General features: G+C 58.3%; 1 protein-coding gene across 7 annotated transcripts in view; it reads left to right on the top strand.

Moving 5' to 3' along the window:
• Positions 1–9,042: 9,042 nt before the first annotated feature.
• LOC309841386 (actin, alpha skeletal muscle 2-like) overlaps positions 9,043–17,645 on the top strand; it is a 35,318-nt gene continuing 26,715 nt past the window's right edge. For 3 of the 7 annotated variants that reach the window (XM_082684277.1, XM_082684278.1, XM_082684272.1), the window contains exon 1: positions 11,991–12,311. The gene's annotated coding sequence lies outside the window, so the exon portion shown is untranslated. The other 4 variants (XM_082684274.1, XM_082684275.1, XM_082684276.1 and 1 more) reach the window with 4 other exon arrangements.

Genomic DNA, 17,645 nt, shown 5'->3' with positions numbered 1-17,645 from the left:
GTTGTGAGACTCCGCCCTCGGACAACAGCGTGACCTGGATCAGGGGACGCGCCCGCTCTGTGCCTTGGCTTTCCCATTTGGATAGTAAGGGCGGTGATGATTTCCCTGCCTTGCTCTGAGAGGGCTTCTCAGGCTGAATCTGTAGGAGAGTTCCAGGTGCAGACCTTGGGCCTGTCTCCGTCCAGGAGCTCAGTGCTGTGTGTGTGTGTCAGCTGGGCTGCGGGTTGATCCCTGTGCAAATGCGAGGCCAGGCTTGCCCCCACTGGATGCAGAAGAGGCCGAGCTCTGAGCAGGCCAGGGTAAGCCCGGGTGCCCCACCGTGCGCAGTGAGATCGGACATGGGGACCTCTGTCAGGTGCTGGTTACAGAGTCCAGGAAATGCTCAGGGAAGGGTGAAGCCATAGACCCTGGGCCTCAGGGAACACAGCCGGCCTTCTGCCTCCTCCTCGGGAGAGGGGCCGTCTGGACCCCCAGAGCCAGGTGGCCTGGACCGGGCCCCAGGGGCCGGGAGAGCAGAGATGGTGAAGGCTCGCGGCCGGCGTCGCGCAGGGAGGTGGTGCCACTCTAGACAAGACTCCTTGTGTCCCTCGGGCCACCCTGGTGTCCAGAGCCCCCAGGACAGGGCCGCGGCAGGAACTCGTGACCATGTTCAGAGGGGCTCTTGTCCAGGGGGAGCTGAGGCGGGGCAGAGCCCCCTCCCCACAGAGCCTTGGAAGACAAGAGCCGCTCTCCCGGAGCCGACCCTACTGGCTCCGCCGTTGTTCTAGGAATCTCCGTTTCTGATCTTCAGCCGGAGACCGCGGACCTGTCAGCACTCGCTCTGTCCCCTGAGGGTTGGTCGGCTGCTGGCCGTTTCCAGAGGCCGATCCTGCCAAGAAACAGGATCAGGGTTTAAGCAACTCATCCCCCGTGACACAACCAGCGAGAGGCAGAGGCCACATTCAAAGCCAGGGGTGCTCTCTTGCAGTCCTGCTGTCCCCAGTGGCCACATGCTGTGGGGTCGACAACAACACCGGTTTGTTTCTCACGGTTCCAGAGTGAAGAATTCGAAATGAGTCTTAGGAGACTCGAGGCGTCAGGCAGCAGGGCCGTGCTCCCCAGGGACGCTGTTGGGGGGCGGGGAGGGGTCCTGGCTCTTCCTCCATCTGGTGCTCCCGGTGTCCCTAGGATCCTGGCCCGATCCCTCCAGCCCCTGCCTGCTCTCCTGCGGCCACATGTGTCCCACCGCACGCGGCCATCCGTGATCTCTGGCCTCGGGGTCACTGATGTAATCATGCTGCCCTTGTGCCTTGTGCTCCGTGAGGAGGCATTGCGGGTTCTGCAGGTCAGGACGGAGACATCTTAGGGGTCCCTGTACTCAGACACCCCACCCTCCGCCATGTCTGCTCACTTTCTCCCTTTTACTCACGCCTAAAGCAATAATCCTGTTGTGAAATTAAACCCCATCCCCCAAAGGAAGGCACAGAGGTCTAAGGAAGAGGTCTCCTGCGTGCTCGTCAGACAGAGGCTCGCGGTCTCTAGCAGGTGAGATGACAAAGACATTCCCAGACGCGAAGCTGAGCGCCCCAGCCCGCATGGCAGCTACTGAGAAATGCGGGGACCCAGGAAGATCCAAGAATCACTGTTTCTAGTGATTCAGGGAGTAAAAGCTGACACCGTGCCGTACTCTTGTCATTTTAGTCCCGTGGGTGGATTTCAGCCAAACCTGGGTCCCGCGGGCCAAGACTGCCTCGGAGGGGCGTCTGCTGAAGCAGGCACGTTGGACGGGACGGGTCTGCAGGGGAACGCCGGGGTAAGACGAGCAGTGCTGTCAAGGGAGACAGACAGGGTCACAGCGGGCACCCGCCGGCACCCGCCGTGGGAAAGGCGGATGAGAAGCTGCTGACGGCCACACTTCCGCTCCTAGAGCAAGTTCCCCCGGATCCCTGTGCCCCCGGCACATGTCCAAAAATGAGTCAGTAAATAGATGTCCTTTCAGTCCCCTGTCTGTGCAGGGTCTTGGACTGACTGACATAGGATCTTGGCACTATGGGGCTGGGGTCTTACATTCCTGGAGCCCCCCAGCTCTCCCAGAGGGAAGTCTCGCTGATTTTCAAAGCCAGGCGTTCTGGGGGCTCATATTCCCGTGCAGATCCCCAGAGGGTGCCCAGAGCGGGGCTTGAACCCTTGGAGGGAGGACCTCGATGCTGAGACATCCCTCTGCCCGCGGCTCCCCGTGCTGCAGGTTTGGTTGCTCAGAGCTCCCATCTGTGCCCCCGCTATGCTCCTGGAAGTGGCTTCTTCTGCATTTCTTTGGATGTGGCCGAGCGGTTCTGCTGGCGGTCAGGCCCCTCCCGGAGAGACCGGCCCCACGTGCGGAGCTGCTGCAGGCTTGGTGCCTCACAGGAGGAGGCGAGCTCCGAGACTTCCTCCTCCGCCGCCCTCCCATTCAGCCTGGAGCTTACAAGTATGATTCATGAGTAGGTTTTCACGGAGACCCGTGCTGGAAAGCCGTCGCTGCAACCGCATGCGAAGCTGCTGAGAGCCGTGTGTCCGGGCCGGCGAGGCCCTGGACGGGTCTCATTGTGGTTCTCTCCGCGTCTGTATCAAGATCGGTTTTCAGGAAGCCCTCGACAGGGTTGCATTACAGATTAGGAATGCTGCATGTGGCAGGGACAGAGAGCAAAGGGAATTCGGGGAGAGGGGCTGGTTTCCACCCCGGAGATGGCAGCTGGCAGCCCACGGGGCTTGGCTTCCGTGCTGCCGTGCCCAGGAAGAAAGTGGCTCCGGGAGGGACAGAGGCCCAGGCGTGGGTTCATCGGCTTCCTGCATCTCCCTTGCTAGTCTGCAGGACGGATCTGTTGGAAGCAGGTCAGGAGAGATAGGGATGGGCAGGGTGTGGCTGGGTGCAGCTCCCAGAAACTCCGTGTCCCCCATCTGGCCCGTCCCCAGTGGCCCACAGGGAGCCCTGCATGCCTCAGACAGCTCCCCATCATCCCAGAATGCGGGTGAGGTTGGAGGTTTGCCCCGGGATTGGTCTGAATCCCTGGATAAACAGGGCTTCTTCCAAAGGGCTCTCGGTGACAAGCAGGTAACCAAGTGGCCTCACCCATCTCCAGGTTTTTTAATTCTCTCCCAAACCTTAGCAACTCCACTGACACCACTTGGGCCTGAGTCCTGTCCCCATGTCCAGATGCGTCCTCTGTTCTCATCGGGGAGTCTGGAAGGCGTCTCCAACCCCACGTGTCAGCAGCTCCTATTGTCTGCCTGTCATTTGCCCCCCGGGGATGGCAAGTCTGGACTCGAGCTCCCTGGACCCAGACACAGAATCATCCCTGACTCCCTTCTCCCATCCACGCCCGGTCGGAGGGAAGGCCTACGGGCTATGCCTGCAGACTGCATCCGTCCGGGGGCCCGAGCACCCTGCCCCACGCCCCACGGCCGCAGCGCCAGCCCCCCGAGGCCCGCCCGGCTCTGGTCTCCCCAGCCGCACCCGGTGGGTTCTTAGCACAACAGTCAGAGTCCTCCCGTGACAGCAGGGTCCCATCAGGTCACCGCCTCAGAATAAAAGCCAAGGTCGCTGGCATGGACATCTGCGGTGCCCCGGCGGCCTCGCGGGTCGTCCGCCGCCCCGGACCTGGGCGCCCTCCGCCGGCAGCCCCGCCCAGACACCCAGGGCCCTCCAGGGAAGGCCTCCCTGGCACGTTCATCTCAGGGCTCCCTGCCTTCCATTTCTTCGTGGAACGGACGTGCCAGGCACAGCCTACCTCGCACTGTTCACCTGCCGCCCACGCAGCCCCCGAGCACAAGCGGGGGGAGGGTGAAACTCGGAGGCCGCAGCCCCCGGTCCATCCCCAGCCCCAGGACCTGGGCTGCGCCCGTCAGTCGCCAACTCCTGCGCTCCCGGCGTGACTGGGGCACGGTCGCAGGGACGTCACCTGTGTCGCAGATCCTCACCGCAATCCCAGCCGTCGGGCCTGCCTTTACCAGCTCCGCTCTGGGCGGGGACACGGAGGCACGGATCAGCCGTGGGACACACCAAGGTTCCGGCTCGTCAGCTGTGGCACCGGGAGCCAAGATCTGTGCGCTTAAACCCCGCTCTCCGGAGCCCAGTCTGGTGGGCACTCGGGGGACCCTGAAACCACCGGGACGGGAAGGCCGCGTGGTGACACGGGAGATGGGCCAGACGGAACAGAGGGCAGCCCACCTGTGGGTCCGAAAGTCACCCCAGAAGGGCGGGGGTTTGGATCGGCTTCCACTGGGGCACAGGTTCCCCCCAAACCGCTTGGCTTACGCCCCTGAGAAATATGACCTCGCACCATCGCTGAACGTCAGCAGGGCGGAGGCCGCCGGCTGGGGCTTCCGTCAGCGCGTCCGCAGGGACTGCACTCCCCAGGGCCGCAGCCTTTGCCCCCCGGGCTCTCCCCACATCTGGAGAGCCGGCGTGGGCGTCCACAAGAGGCCTCTCTGCCCCCGACACGGGCAGCGGGGGGTGCTGCGGGAGCGCCTCACCACACGGCAGCGGCCTCCCCGTGGAAGGCGGAGTCGGGAGGTCCCCGCGACCTCTGGCTGGTTACACGTCAGCATGCGAGGCAGCGATCCGTGATGCAAGCCCAGGACACATGCGAAGTGGGGGACCCGGCCGGCGGGAGAGCTCTGCAGTTCTGCCACGGGCAGGCACGCGAGTCTCGTCAGCCTCCCCGGGCCGAGTCCTTTGCTTTGGGGTCCAGATCTGTTACCACTGGGAGCTCGGCCTGGCCTCTGCCCTCTGGCCTGCAGGCTAGGTAGCTCCGGACCCGTGTTGCTCCATGAGCCCGAGAGAAGGAAGCAGCCTGGGGACAAGCAGCTGGTGGGCACAGTGTAAACATGAGAGGTCACCGTGACTCACGGGCACACTGGGGCCGCCCCCCGCCTACCCGATGAGGAAGACACAGCGAGGTGCCCGCATGAGCAGGAACTCGGCAAACCCTCCAACCTGAGTCAGGGCAAGAAATGCTCAGGATAACGTGTGCGGCAGAGTCTGTGGGGGAGGCAGGCTGGGCACAGAGGAAGGGAGGCAGGGCTGCAGCCCCTACCCCACCCTGCCCGAGCCCCTCCTCCAGGCAGGACACGTGAGGGCATCCTGTTTTCTTTTCCATGATTAATGCTTTAAAATCGACAGTATGGGGCAACTGGGTGGCTCAGTGGGTTAAGCCTCTACCTTCCGCTCAGGTCATGATCTCAGGGTCCTGGGATCGAGCCCCGCATCTGGCTCTCTGCTCAGCGGGAAGCCTGCGTCCCCGCCTCTCTCTCTGCCTGCCTCTCTGCCTACGTGTGATCTCTGTCTGTCAAATGAATAAATAAAATCTATAAAATAAAATAAAATCGACAGTATGCTCGGCACTGTGCACTCTTGGACATTTATCCCAGAGAAATAAAAGTTTACATTCGCACAGAAGCTTGTACACAAGTGTCGACGTCAGCTTTATTCATAATGGTCAAACATCAGCAGTAACTCCGAGGTCTTTCCACAGCGAACGGGTAGACCAACGGGTCCTTCCACTCTAGTGCCAAGGGCCGAACACCTGTGTCTGCCCCAAACCCCTGTGTTGGAACCCTCGCCCTCTCTGGGGTGGCGCGTGCATGTGGGGGCTCCGGAAGGGGCGTGGATTGGAGGAGCGCACGAGGGTTCTGTAGCTGGACTGCAGGGTAGACGCGTGAGCGTGCCCTGAGACACAATCACAGAGTCACACACACACATGCACACACAGGAGGAATCTGGGCAGGACTGGTGGGCTGTGTCCATGTCGAATCCTGGCTTGCAAGGTGTTTCCATGGGAGAAATGGGTTCGAGGGCACGGGGTCCTTCTGTATAATTTCTTACAACTGTACGTGGATGTGCAAATATCCCAAAAGAAAAAGCGAATTTAAAAACTGGAAACATGCGCATGGCCCCCCCAGCTCCAGCCACCTCGCACCCCTCTGCTGCGTGGTCTCCGGGGCTGCTCTGGGTTTGTCCGGGCATAGCGGTCGGGTCTGTTTTTTGGAAACACACGTGGTGGCTCACCAGACACTCTGTCCTGCGTCGTCCTTGCTCCCTTGCACAGGCGCCTCTAGCGTCCCTCACCGGTTAACTGCTCTGTTCTTTCTCGGGAGCCTCCCGCGATCTCTGGGAGCGCTGTCCTGTGCTGTCCTCAGGCTCCTCCTCCTGCCGCACAACCTGGAACGCGCAGCCGCGTGTGGCGGTGGGGCGCCGTCCTGTCAGCCTTCCTGGGCTCCCCCGCGCACAGCATCCTTGTGTGCCCTGAGGTGCAGAGGGTCGTGGCCCCGACGCAGCATCTCAGTGCATCCCCTCCCCCACACCCCCCCGGGAAACAATAGCACGGGGCTCCTGAAATCGCCCTGCTGCCCTCCCTCCAAGACTCGGGGAAAACAGTTGATTTCATCCCAACTCCCGCTCTGCAGCAGCGCTGCCGAACCCACAGTTGTGTCTGTGACGCAGGGTAGGGAAGAGACGGGGACCCCCAGCTGTGATGTCTCTCCCCTTCCCTCCCACGCCCAGGTCTGAAGGGGAGGGAGGCCCACGGTGGCCAGAGTCAGAGCTGCCCAGCAGCCGTTCCGTGACTGCGTCCTCTCTGGCAAAGCCCGGTGTCCGAGGCCCTGGTGGCTCTGGCTGTGGAGATGTCCCATGTCATCAGCGCTAACTGGGCTTCCATGCTTTGGGGCTGCTCAGGGCATGTGAGGCCAGCGGCACTGTGGTATGTTTGCGGGTCTCACAGGATGGGCCCCAGAGAGTGACCGGAGGCACAGGAGGACCCCAGAGCAGGCGCACAGGTCTCACCGAGCACAGAGATGCTGGCCTCCCCAGACCAGCGGGCTGAGCGGAAACATGGGGTCAGAGTCACTGCAGGGACAAGCCCCTGACTGCTCAGGGCTCGACCCTCCTGTCAGAAGTCTGTGACTCCAGGACCACCTGGCCCTCATGCTCCGAGGCTGCCAGGCCTTTCCCTACGAGAGGGATACAGGCTCCAGCAGAGCTTAGTTCTGGGCTAGGAAAGACTTGTTTTCCAAACGAGGGACAGCTTTGGATGTACTTGCCCAGGGCTCTCCCAGCCCTGACCTCAGACCTCGAGAGAGTCTGCTCGCGCTCTCCGTCCCCCAGGAGAGGAGTGAACGCCTGACCCCAGGAGCTGACGGCAGTCAAACGCCAGCGCTGTCCTTGGCACTGAATCACGGGCTGGGGAAAGTTCCGGGATCGTTGGCCAGAATCCACACGGCAAGGAATCAGGACAGAGAGCCAGAAACACCCCATTCTTCGCCGCCCCCCCCCACCAAATCAAGCCAAGTGACTCCTGGCAGCCGGCGGCAGCTCGGGGGAGGAAGCTCCCCGCGCTTGTAGGGCACAAAGGAGCACGCGGACGGAGGGCCCCAGGGGTGGTGGTTTACAGCTAGAGCTGCACACACTTGGTCCCGGCATCCTTTGAGGAGGGCAGGTGTGGAGGACACAGAACTCCTGGCACGGGGAGCCCCAGAGCCTCCCCTCGCTTCCAGAAGGATGTTCTGCTTCTCCGCTCGTTCTTACTCGCTCAGGAAAGGAAAAGCAAAAGTTAAGTTCTGGTTGACTTGAAATTATGGAAAAAAAAAAAAAAGAAAAACCTGGACAATATATAAGTCGGTGGTTTTTGGACACAAGGAGGAGCAGAGAGAACAGAAGTCCCCAAAAGAAAGGGCGCACAGGTGCCCCGGATCATGGCCAAGTGCTGGTGACTCACAGGAAAAACTGTATGTTCTTTGAGAAACGTAATTTACCAAAGGGGGCCCAAGAAGACACCAAAAATTGGACTAGCTTCTCTATCTGTTAAAGAAATTGGATTCTTAACTTGAAAATATTCTGGCAAAGAAAACACCAGATCCAGGCGGGCTGATTGGCAAATTCTGTCCAACTTTTTAAAGGGATAATACCTCTACTTCACAAACTCTCTCGCCCCGCAGGGGCGGAGAGAAGGCTCTACAACTCACTTCCGGAGCTGTAACCCTCAGGAAAAAAACTTGACAAGGGCAAGGCAGAGGCAACAAAGAAAATTACAGTCCAGAATCTGATACAATGTGTCCTCTGCATCTGATATAATGTGTCCTCTGCATCTGATACAATGTGTCCTCTGCTCGAGGTTTGGGAACCAAACCCAGAAATGCTCCCAGATGCTGAGGCATTGTGACCAAGCCGGGGTCATTCCAGGTCTGCAAAATGGGTTGAACAGTCAAAAACCAATCAGGGTAATTCATCACATTAACAGAATGAAGAAGGAAAAGCATTCGATCGTATCGACACGCAGAGGGGAAACAATAAGACAAAATGGGACCCCGGTTCATGAGAAAAACTCCCAGCAAGCGGGGGAATAGATGAGACACACCTGGGAGAACCTACAGCCCGCGTCAGGGCTCCAGAATTCTTTCCCCGTGAGGTCAGGGACAAGGACAGAATGGCGTCAGAGCCTTCTTCTATTGACCATCATACTAGAGATCCCAGAGATTAGAATACGGCAGGAAAAAATAAGTGCAGGGACCTACAGATCGGAAAAAGTGAAGCGAAGGAGCCGGAGTCACAAGATCCTCGTGGATCCTCGTGTTGGGAGAGTTGCCATGACAACCCGGGGGCTCCCTCCGGAAAGCCTCCTGCAGGGATGGCGGGAGAGGACCGGCCCCTGGGACTCCGCTTCCCGCAGGGCTCCCGGCGCTCTGACCCCTAAACTTTGGTACGGGTTTTGCTGAACCCGTTCCCTTGCAGAAGTCTGGGACTCTGGCACGTACAGGTCAAGCAAAAACGCAGGACACAGTGTCCCCCGTGAGCTTCCCTGGGTGGCAGCCCCCCCACGGGTGTGGCCGTGACCCGGTGCTCGCAGGGTCAGGGTGCTCCTCCAGGAGGAAGCTCAGATCTGGTCTCCCCTGGTCTCCCCTACACTCCGTGTGTTTCTTCTTTTGCTGATTTTGATTCGCACGTGTTGACTGTAAGAGTCCAATTGCCCTGAGTCCTCCCGGGGAGTCCTGGAATCTGAGGGTGATCTTGGGGCGCCCGCGACACCGGCGCCTCGGCTAAGAGGGCAGGCAGGTCTGTGACTTCCCCGAGGGGCACTTGTGTGTTTGTTAACGGTGTGACCCAGGGGGTGCCTGGGGAGCCCGAGGGGGCGGAATACGTGTTCCCCAGTGAAGGGGGCAGGGAGGCGGCAGGCGGCAGAAAATCCAATGGAATCTGCAAAAACAGCTATGAGAACTTGAGCAAAATCGCAGTTTACCAGGTCCATAGATAAAAACCTATTGTATTCCGATACTAGCCAAAAAACAGAGGAAATAAAGATCTTTGATACACAATTACTAAAGCATCTAAAATCACAAAACACTTAGGATAAAATCTGATTTGAGAACATAAAAGACCTTCTATATACTGAAAAATAGAAACTATTTCTGAGAGAAAGAAATCTAAACAAAAAGGGGTTTATTGTGTCCAGGCCGACTGTAAGGTGTTGAGGTGATTTTGAAAGGGGAAGGGGTTTTTTCAATAAAAAAATTTTAAGTAGATAAAGTAATACATCTAAGCTTTTGGGTCCTATGAGAACCCAAACGGGGAAAAATGAATCCTGACTCACACTCCCACCATACGAAAACTTGAGATGTAAGATGAAAACCAAAACTTTTAAAAAATGTAACAGAATAATCCTGGTCAGGCAAAGATTTCTTAAACAGGACGAAGGAAGCTCCCAGCACAGAGGGAAGAAACCGCACTTCAGCTACACTAGGAATTTCTTCCTACACCGGGAACCGTAAGAGCAAAGCCAGTCCCGTGGAGGGAGGGGACATCTGTGATGAGAGCCCGGGGACTCTCAGACCATCGAGAAAATAGCTGACCAGGGGGACTTGAACAGTGCGACCAGCGGACCTACAAGAATGTGCCCAATATCATTAGTCGCCAGGAAAACATAAATAGAGCCCCTGGGAGCCAGGTCACCTCCCCCAGGAGCAAGGATTCCAGTGCCGAGGGACAGAACGTGCTGAGGGACAGAGCCACTGGAGCAGTAGCATGTCGTCCCTGGGGGATGGGGTGCTGGTGATTTGGTCCCTGGGGAAAGTGTCCATCAGCATTTCTCAGAGCCAAGCCTACATGTGCCCTGGGAGCCCTCTGTGTGCTCCTGCTCCAGATGGCTCTCCCGGGGACAAAACGTTCACGATCCCCAAAAATGCAGCAGGAGCATTCACAGCGGCACCGTTCATGAGCAGGAAAAATAAAATTGGACACAGCCCGGGGGTCTGTCACCATGGAAGGGATGAGCCGAAGCACCGCTGGCCCCGGAGAGAGCACAGCAGCGGAGGGAAGCCGCACCCCCACTCGCCACCTAGAGGTGACGACGGGCACCGCGCAGGAAGCCAGCACCGGGTCGCCGCAGTAAGATGGCACCGGCATGGACGCCAAGGACGGGCTGGACTTGCTGCACTGGCGACGGAGGAGCAGTGACCTCCCGGGCTGGGCATCAGGGCTCTCGATGTGGAAGGGGACGGCGCAGCCCCTTCCAGGCACTGGGAGCGCTCTGCGTCTCGATCCGACTGCGCGGGCGTGGGCACGCCTGGAACTTGCTCTCGTCACCCTTAAAGCAAATGCGCTTTACTGTCTGCATGTGACATCTTTTCACGAAGAAAAGGGGGAAAGCCATGGTCACCTCCTCACGGGCCAGCAGCGGAGGGGCCAGCTGTGCCCTGAGATCCCCTGAAAAGGGCTGGGCAGGGGGCAGAGGCCACAGGCGCTCTGTGGGCAGAGGGAGCCGGCCGCGGGACGGGGCCCCCGTGCAGACGGACAGGAGGGCGCCAACAGTGAGCACCACTTACTGTGAACTGGCCACACGCCGGGCAGGCCCTCCCGCAAGTCCTTTCTGTGCGGTGACTCACGTGGTCCTCACCCCAAGCACAAAAGGAACGCCTGATGCTCCGAGTTCCTGCCCCTCCTGTGGGAGGACTCGCCGCTCTGAGTCTGAGTTCTGCTCCGGGCCCTGGCGAGAGGTGAGAGCGGGGTTGGGAGCCACGCCTCCCCCGCGCCAGAACCCCCTGCGTCACTGCCAGCCGTGAGCTCTCACTCCCCACAGGCTCGCCCCCAGGCCCCACCCAGGTCCTCCCAGGCTCGCCCCAGGCTCCCGTGTATCACCTCTTATCTCTTCCTGTGCATGGAATTCTGTTTCCAAGCCCCCAGCACTTGGAGCCACAAATCAGAAGGGAAGGGGGATTTTTCCCATTGGGTTCTGGGCCCCGGAGATGGGAGTCGGCTTCCAGGGGGCCAATCTGGGGTGTTTATGGACACGGCAGTGGGTCCTTAACACACAGAAGCAAGGCTGTTAAGCTGCCCACCCCCACTGCGGCCTCTGTGTCTGAGTGCTGACTGGCAGAAGCAAGGTCATCACGCCTCTAGGTACGTACAGAGCCCAGGAGTCCCGGCCGCCTCATTCGCTCAGCCCCGCCGCCGTGATCTCCATGCTGGGCCATGCCAGCGCCCGTCTGCACGTGGGCTGCACAGTCCTTTCCATCAGGGTGCCGTAAAGCTGGCCTACAGCCTCTTCTGTCCCTGGCTTGTCCAGGCCAGGGCACGGGGCCCTCCTCCAGAGTGTCACCTTCCCCTGCCCGGGGCCAAGGGCAGCTCTGCCCAGCAGTCAGGGTCTCCTTCCAGCTCCCCGGGTTCTCCATCCCAGGCGAAGGCCACTAGGGGCCAGGCTGGGTCCTGGGGTCCCTGCCGTTCTGCGGCAGGAGGGCTTCCTGGAGGGCAGCAGCTGCAGAGCTACAGGAGAGGCCGCAGGGCAAGTAGGAAGGTGAACATAACAGCCGGAGATGGCGCGCGGGGCCGCGACAGGCCGGGGGGCGGCTGTCCGGGGGCAGGGCCCAGGGGCAGTGTATTACAGCACAGTGGCATTGTGGTGCATTGTGACGGCCGGGACGCAAGGGGCAAGCTTCCCTGACACCGGGCGCCTCGGCTAAGAGGGCAGGCAGGTCTGTCTCTTCCCCGAGGGGCACTTGTGTGTTTGTTAACGGTGTGACCCAGGGGGTGCCCGGGGAGCCCGATGGGGCGGAATCCGTGTTCCCCAGTGAAGGGGGCAGGGAGGCGGCAGGGGGCGGGGCACTGGCTTTCACGCAGCTCTTCGTTTGACCAGCTCTGCTGCGGCCGCGGTGCCTTCACGGCTTAATTGTGGTCTCTGGGACCCACCTTTGTTTTTAAATAGGGAGAGGAAAATGTCACTGAGTGCCACCCACGGTTGCTGAAGAAGCACGAAACCCCACGAGACTCGGGCCCACAGATGCCACACCTCTTCCCAGGGAACGCAAAGGTAAGAGGAAGGACAGCTGCTCCCAGGGGTTAGAGAATCCTGAGCTACGTGCGCGTCGGGCGTTTTGTTTCTCTCATTTGAAAAGTAACGGCTTCGTGTCTCCTCCTGATGCCTCTTGCCGCCTTCCTCCTCCAGCTTTTAAGAAAGCTTCTTGGGGCTCCTGGGTGGCTCCGTCGGTAAAGCATCCAACTCGTGATCTCAGCTCGGGTCTTGAGCTCTGGGTTGTGAGTTCAAGCCCCCACACTGGGCTCCACGTTGGGTGTGGAGTCTGCTTAAAAAAACGCAAAAAGTCCAAAAAAAACTTCTGGGGATTGAACCACATGACTTGTGTGCTTCTGCAGCCCCGTTCACTCTAAAGTCATCCGGGACTGGAGAGTTCTGTGGGTCTGTGCACACGCACATGCCATGGGGGCACTGGAGTCTGGGGCTCTTGGCAGGACACATGGGAAAGTGACCTGGGCTTCCGTCACCAAGACTAGCAGGACCAACAACCCCTAGCAGACCCGAAGTTTCAGGCACAGACGCGGCTCCACTCGCACTGCAGGGGCCCCTGGAAAATGAAACTGTGTTGCAATCTGCTCCCAAGGACACATTTGAAATTCACAAGCATTTGCATTTGCTCCAGGGACTCAGGGCCTCGGCCTGGGTGGCCCTCTGAAGGCGAGTGATCCCTTGGGGTTTAAGCCCTGGATGGGACAGATTTGGCCAATCCGGGCTTCCGTCTCCCGTCCTATGGGCACTGGCCAGGCCGGAATTAACACCTCCCTGTTGACACGCTGGGGAGAAGACGAGTCCCACCTCCTACACCCTCGGACACACCTGTGGCGATGGACGCAGGACCCGCAGAGAGGGGGCGTCTGTGCTGGGAGGAACTTCGGTCTGGACGGGGGTCGATGCCCTGAAACAGGGAGCAAGGAGCTGCTTTCGGTGGAAAATGCTGGTAACCGGCATGGCTCTCATTCAAACTGAAAGCACAAAATCTCTCCCAATTTGAAAACCCTGGGAATTTCCTCTGGGCAGAAGTCATGTCCAGCACGCAGTAGGTCTGCAGCAGCTTTTAGAAGGCATGGCTTGGTGGGCAATGACACCAACCTAGGGAGCTCCCTTCTAGGCTGGCCACAGATCACCCTCACAAGTGTCACTGTCGACGTCCCGGCCAGGGGCAGGCGAACTTTTGCTGCAAAGAACAGCTGGAGATCCACAGTGTCTGTCTCTGTCAACCACCCAACTCTGCAGTCCTAGTGAGAAAGCGACCACAGCCAGTATGGCAACAAGCAGGCATGGCCGTGTCCCAATAAGACCTTATTTACTGGAACAGAGTGGAGCCAGATCTGGCCCCGTGGTGGACCCCTGCACCACACGGCCTCACGGTGTCTGCAGGATGGAAACCACGTCCTTGGACTCCCTCAGGACCAGGAACTGTAGCACAGCCGGATTAAAACTGCCTCTCCCTTTACCACAGTACTTAAAACAAATTTTAAAATACTCGTATGTGATGCAATGAGCACTGGGTGTTACACGCAACTAATGAACCATTGAATATTACATCAAAAACTAATCATGTGGGCGCCTGAGTGGCTCAATGGGTTAAAGCCTCTGCCTTCGACTCAGGTCATGATCCCAGGGTCCTGGGATCGAGTCCCGCATCGGGCTCTCTGCTCTGCGGGGAGCCTGCTTCCTCTTCTCTCCCTGCCTGCCTCTCTGCCTACTTGTGATCTCTGTCAAATAAGTAGATAAAATATTAAAAAAAAAGCTAATGATGTACTAATGTTGGCTAACTAAATTTTAAAAAAGGAAAGAAAATGTTTCTATCTTCCTAAAGCAGATGTTCGTTGGAAGACCGTGTCTATAAAGTGTTCTTTCTTACCGTTAGGTGTACCGAACGTTCCTTAGGTGTCCACACATGTATTTGAACAAGCTTCTATCTTAATAAAACGAGGTGTTGTTTGGGGAAAAAATAAAAATAAATAAAAACAAGAATATTTGTCAAGTGACTACGTGTTGTTTTGGGGCTAAATCGAAAGGGTGAAGATATGAACTTGGCTTCAGAACGGACAGAAGGTGAAACTTAGCCTTCTGGATCTTGGATGTGAGAGCCGATCCGTGAGAACTGTGGTCTGGCGAGCGGCCACCAGGGGACACCCAGGGCACACAGGAAATCGGGCGGCGGGGCACGAAGAAACCAAGGGTAACATCTAGGGTGCCGAAGGCGTGCCCCACCCCAGGTTGGGTTGTTGGGCTCGGGGGTGCAGGACCTGGGATCCTGGGTGGGTGAGAGTGACCCAGAAGCGTTCCCTGATGCCGCCCTCCCCGGGAGGCTGTGGGCTGACATGTACAGCTCCTGCAGATAAACATGTCATTTCAAAATTCTTCCAAATTTTTATTCATTTATTTGAGAGAGCAGAGGAGCATGAGCGGCGGGGAGGGGCAGAAGCAGCGGGAGAAGCAGACGCCCCTCGGAGCAGGGAGCCCGACGCGGGGCTCCATCCCCCGACCCTGGGATCACGACCTGAGCCGAAGACAGTCGTTAACGGACTGAGCCGCCCGGGCGCCCCAAACACATCATTTTAATTGTGAGTGTGAGGTTCTCTGGGCTATCCCGGACCTCAAGCATCCCAGGGGGAAAAGCCGATGACACTTCGGGCCACGTTAATAATTGACCAACTTCTGCTTCGGGGAGAGGATGTGTGCTGGGAGGGGCGCGTGGTGGGGCCGAGCCTCGCCTGCGTCTCCCTTAAGCTCGGCTTCGGTCCCAGCGTGCACAGCACATGAAGTCTTCCAGATAAACGGGGCATCCTTCTCATGGGGCAGCGTGTCAACCGTCTGCTGTTACTCAAACGTACCCCTTGGCTCAAGTGAACATTCAGCCTACGGAGGAATATGAAATACTATGTAACGGCTAAAAACTCACCGCAGGGACGCTGGGTGGCTCTGTCGGCTGAGTGTCCGAGCCCTGGTTTCGGTTCAGGGCTGATCTCCAGGCTGTGGGATCGAGCCCCGCATGGGAGTCAGGCTTCATGATTCGGATGGGAGACCTGACGTCTGACAGCTGTGTTGGTGGAGACGGGGTCCAGGAACGCAGTGACGTAGAGCTGAAGGGACTCCCCAAGGTGTCCTTGACCTGGTGCGACCCCACGCACTGGCGGCCTCAGAAGCGCCAACACCCCAGGCTGGGGGGAAACCCACCTGCTCCCCACACTGGCTGGTAACTGCCTTTGTGCCTGTGGGACCCCCGACTTCGGCCCCAGAGCCCCGGAGCCCCCGAGCCCGCCCTCCGCTCATCGCCCCCAGCCCCCGCTCGGTGTCAGCACGTGCTCACCCCCAGGGCAGTCCACGGGACGACCCACACGTGCACGGCTTTCTCGGAGAGGGACCAACTGTCCCCGTTTGCCCAGGACCCAGGGGTTTCTGTTTTCTCGATGTGAAAACTGGGATAAATCTAGAGAAACCAAGACAAGCTGGTCATTTCATGGAGACTTTGCTCCCGAAATATGCAGGCTTGGTTTTGTTCTGACTGATTTTGTACCACAGAAGGGCACTGGGCATCTTGTGATGCCTTTTGTACATGGTCTGTTCGTTCTGGAGGGGTCCGGGCACGGCTCGACTTCCTTTTCCGCAGCCACCGAGTCGCTCCCGTGATGCCTCTGTTGTCAGGCTCCTGGGGGCTGCAGGGCTTTGCTGGGTGACTCTGAGCTAGTCCCAAATATTGCTGAGGGCAGATGGAATTAGGGCAGTAGGGCTGCAAGAAAATTACGGCTTCCCGAGAGGCTGGGGGAGAGAATAAGAGGAAATGCGCTGCAAGCCGGGGACTCAGCGGTCACACCCCACTTCTGGAATCCAAAGTGTTTGTGCTGCGGAGTCTTGCCTGGAAGCAGTGGACGTCAGAATCACCCAGACGGTTTATTAAAATGAGATTGCCAGCCCCGACGCCCAGCATTTCTGATTCCGTAGATGGGGGGTGAGGACAGAGGTGCTGCGTTTCTAATGAGCAAAGTAAATCCTGCTAGTCTGGGAGCCATGCTTTGAGAACCAACCAGGGGTTGTCAAGTGTTTTCTGTACGTGGCCACACTGTAAATATTTCAGGCTTTGTGACAACCTGGTCTCAACTGCTTAGCTCTGCTGCGATGCTCCCAAAGGAGTCACAGGCGGTATGTAAGTGAACGAGCATGGCCGTCTACCAATAAAACTTTATTTACAAAACAGTCAGTGGGCCAGATTCAGCTCACGGACTGCAGCTTGCCAAGCCCTGGTTTAGACCATCACTCTGACTTCTGATAATGTCCTTTGCTTCTCTGTGTTGTCCGTGTGCTGTGTATCGGTGAGCCCGTGGCTGTGAGCCTGTCGACAGCACTGAGCCCGTCACAGAGGGTGTGAGAAGGACCATTGGTTTAGAAAACACAGACAGTGAGACAGAGTGTATCAGTCAGCTCTTGCTACATGACGAGTATGCCCAGACTGGCTTACGGCAACAACTGTCTCATTATTATCCATTAGTCTGCGTGTCGACTGGGTAAGTGTTCTGATCTGGCCTCTCTGGTATGCTGGAGGCCACCCAGGAGGTCACCTGTGCTGAGTGATTGGAGAGGGCAGCCCGCACCTGTCCGGCGGGTGGTGGGCCGTTGGCTGGCTGCCTCAGTCTCTTGTGCACGGTCGTCAGGACAGCGAGACGGGGGCTACAGTGCTTCCTGATGGACGCTACCTGCCTCCATCACACCCTGCCGGTCACTGGGGTCACAAATCCAGCCCAGATTTAAGAGCGGGGAAACGGGCTTGCCTTTGTAACAAGGGAAGCTGCAAAGAACGGACGGCTGTTCACAAATCAGGGCGCAGGTGGAGAGGTGGGGTAGGGATGCGAGTTGCGTGGGATTAAGTTTCTCTGCAGCATTCAGGAGATGGAGATCTTCCCTACTCCCCTGTGCCTGAGTCCTCACTGGAAAGTCGAGAGTGGGGACCCCCAGCCCCACGGCGGTGCTGGGAGGGTTACAGGTGCTCACTTAGACCTGTGTCCTGCATGAGCAAGTCCTCTCCGTTTGTTGAGATGTGTTAACATCTCAACGAATGCGACAGATATGATAGCAGCGGGGGCGGAAGGCATCGAAGGCCCTCGAGGCCATCGGAATGTGCCTCTCACGTACTTCTCCAAGGACTGCCCTGCCCACCCCCGACTCTGTGCTTTGGCTCGTCTGCTCCCCTGTCTGGGATCTGGCCAGGTCCTCGGAAGCCAACTCAACAATGTTGCCTCTTATTTATAGCCTTTATCATGATGAGCCAAAGTATCTTCAAAAAAAACAAACAAACAAACACGGATGTGTTTCCGCTCTCGACTGGAAACG

This window comes from Mustela nivalis (genome assembly GCF_964662115.1).
Source record: "Mustela nivalis genome assembly, chromosome: 9".
Taxonomy (NCBI): domain Eukaryota; kingdom Metazoa; phylum Chordata; class Mammalia; order Carnivora; family Mustelidae; genus Mustela; species Mustela nivalis.
This window is presented reverse-complemented; position numbering and strand designations above follow the sequence as displayed.